Raw genomic sequence first — 3,208 nt, 5'->3', positions numbered from 1 at the left:
ATAACTAATGGGAATCTGCTGTATAGCACAGGGGACTCCACTTCGCTGTACAATAGAAACTAACACAACATTGTAAAACAAATATATCCCAATTAAAAAAAAAAAAGGAAAGAACATAATGGATGAGACAGCAGACTGGAAGATTTGTATTCAGATGTGGTGTCCAACAAGTACTGGCTATGTGTGGTCAAGTGACTCAATTTCTCTGACCCTCCATTGCCTCATCTATAAATTGGGTACCCTTTTCAGTGGTTGTGAAGATAAAGGAGATATTCTGTGTGGCATGATTATCATAGTATTTGTATTAGTTACCTATTGCTGTGTAACAAATTACAGCTGATTCTTGAATAACACGTTTGAACTGCGTGAGTCCCCTTATACATGGATTTTTTTTTTTTTTTTTTTGCTGTACACAGACCTCTCACTGTTGTGGCCTCTCCCGTTGCGGAGCACAGGCCCCGGACGCACAGGCTCAGCGGCCATATACATGGATTTTTTTTCCCACTAAATATGTGCTACAGCACCACACGATCCGTGGATATGGAAGAACCATGGATAAGGAGGACTATTAATTATACTCGGATTTTCCAATGAGCAGAAAGTAGATGCCACTAACCCCCAGTGATGTTCCAGGGTCACTGCATCCCAAAACATGACAACTGGAAACAAGGAACATATATTATTTCACCAGTTCTGTGGATCAGGAATCTGGGAAGTGCTAAGCCAGGTCTCTTACAAGGCTGCGATTGAGATTTTAGCAAAGGCTGCAACCACCTCCAGGCTCATCTTGGGGGTTCCACTTCCAAGCTCACCCATGAACCTCTCTGAGGACTGTCTCATAACATGGCAGCTGGCATCTCTCACAGTGAGCAATCCAAGAGAAAGCTAGAGAGAGCTCAGGACGAGTCACAGTCTTTTTATAATCTAATTTCAGAAGTGATATACCATCACTTAGCCATATTCTGTTTGTTAGAAGTGAGTTATTGGGTCCATCTCACGCTCAAGAGGAGGAGATTTCATAAGGGCATAAAGGTGGGGAGACAGGGATCAGTGGGGCCGTCTTAGAGGCTGCCTACCACAGTGCCTGAATATGGTAATAATAATACGCTAACATTAAACATGGTTTACTGCCCGCCAGTAAAATACTTTATATGTATTATGTATTCAATTCTCACACAGTACTTTGAGGGAAATAGAATTATCAGCCTCATTTAATAGATGAGGAAACTGTGGCAGAGTCCCAACATTACTGTGTAGCATCCTCAGCCCTTGAAACGTGATAATCTGAACCCAAGACCATGATCTTAACCTCCAGTGCTAAACTCTTCCAGAGAAGGGTTTAATGAATGGTAGCTATTGTCATTAAATTCAAGGACAGCAAGTGTTACAGATCATTCAAAGAGCAGAGTAGGGGAAAGACCCAGAAGATGGGTAGCTGGACTCAAGAAACTGAAAAAAAAAGGAAATGAAATGTCACATCCGGGAGAAAACACAATGATCTCTTGTGGGTTAAGTCCAAGGGTTAGGGCCATCAGGAGAGCATCTTGGTGGTTGAAAGGCATGAGTCTGACTCAAATAAAAAAGAACCTTGCCAAAGAGAGTGTCATAGCCTTATGATATTGGACAGCATCGTAGACACGGATGCCTGGGCAAGATTTTTAGAACCTTAAACATTTGCCACAATATCGTGATTTTTTTCCTAATGCAGGGGTATTCAGGGTAAAAGTTTTGGCCTGGGACTTCCACACTAAGTTATTGTTTGGGGTTAGAGGAAAGAAAAAGAATATTTACTGAAATGACATGTACCCTTTCATCTGTTTCCCTAAATTTAAAAATATTGTTTCAAAAAAGATACATGATTCAAGAGCCAAGTTTACATCACATCCCTGGAAAGGAGACAACGACTCTGCACATGACACCTGGCAAACTGTCTCACGAACCTTGGGAACACTTACTATGATCCTAGCAAAAATGCATTATTAACGAGTGAAACAGCAGCTTCTCCCTTCTAAGCTAAACACATGGTCAAAACATTTGGTTAGAGGACAGGAAACAGAAGATAAGGGTAATTTCGTTTGGACTCATACTTGCTATAGTTACATCCAAAAAGTTTCAAAGGAAGCCACAGCTGGTGTTCAGATAATCATCTAGTAGTGCTAGCAAAGACATAGAAAAAGGGGACATGGGCCAATGAATTTTTCAGGGAAAGAGAAGAAAATGATTCCTTGATCACTTCTAACTCTGGCCAGAATGTGATGCAGGGAAGCATGAATAACATGTAAAAAGTTCTCTTGCAAACTGTGAGTTACTTTAAGAAATGCAGTGTGAAATTTTTCAGTTGGAGAATAAATGATTTTGAGAGTGACTCTCTACTGCATTCATAAGCATTGTTTCATTTAGGAAAGGATTCTGCTAAGACTTCAGAGTTTCTGTTTTTCAGAAGTTTGCCTGGAATTGTGGCATTGTAAATTTTTGGAACTGGAGAGGACGGTGGTCAGAGTAGATCTGGAAGTGTTGCTTGAGGGATAGTGACCAGAGAAGGAGATCACATGGCTGCTAGTAAAATTAAGTTTTCCGTTATATTTCTGAATGGGACAAGGAAGGACTGAATGTATCATGGGATTTGCTTCTTTCCCTAATGAATGGTTGTGTTTTGGAAGAAAGATGCACAAGAAAAGCCTCACGGTGTATTTATTGCATTTCCCTTGTCCCAAAGAAGTTTCAGTGAAGCTCTTTATACCTCAAGAGAATCTGAACCAAAATTCTTGTAAAGGAGTGGGATCTCAGAGGTATTGAAAACTATGGAACTCTATGGTGTTCTTTGAGTACTATTATATCACTAGTCCACACTTCACCACCTAAGTCAGTATAAAACATCTAAATATAAACCCTTTGAAGGCAGAGTTCAGTCTGCATCATCTTTGCATTCCCTGCTCTGCCCAAGGTGCTCAGTGAGTTGCCGTAAATGTTGAAATGTAATTGATAACATTGATAACATGTAGTTCGGCGCAGTGATGTCTCCGATCAGCACGTTCACGTCCTGATACCTACACCCTCCACTTCTCACAACCAGAGCAAATCATACCCAAATTCAGGGGCCAGAAGCATCCAAAGAAGGTTTTTGGGAATCCTGGTTCATTCATGAAAGCAGGTGTCTATTATTTAATTAAGTAATTTGTTGAGCATCTTCATGTTAGTATCCCAGGTG

The sequence above is a fragment of the Globicephala melas genome, chromosome 16, assembly GCF_963455315.2.
Source record: "Globicephala melas chromosome 16, mGloMel1.2, whole genome shotgun sequence".
Taxonomy (NCBI): domain Eukaryota; kingdom Metazoa; phylum Chordata; class Mammalia; order Artiodactyla; family Delphinidae; genus Globicephala; species Globicephala melas.
The sequence above is the reverse complement of the archived record's forward strand: the minus strand, read 5'-3'. Positions refer to the sequence as shown.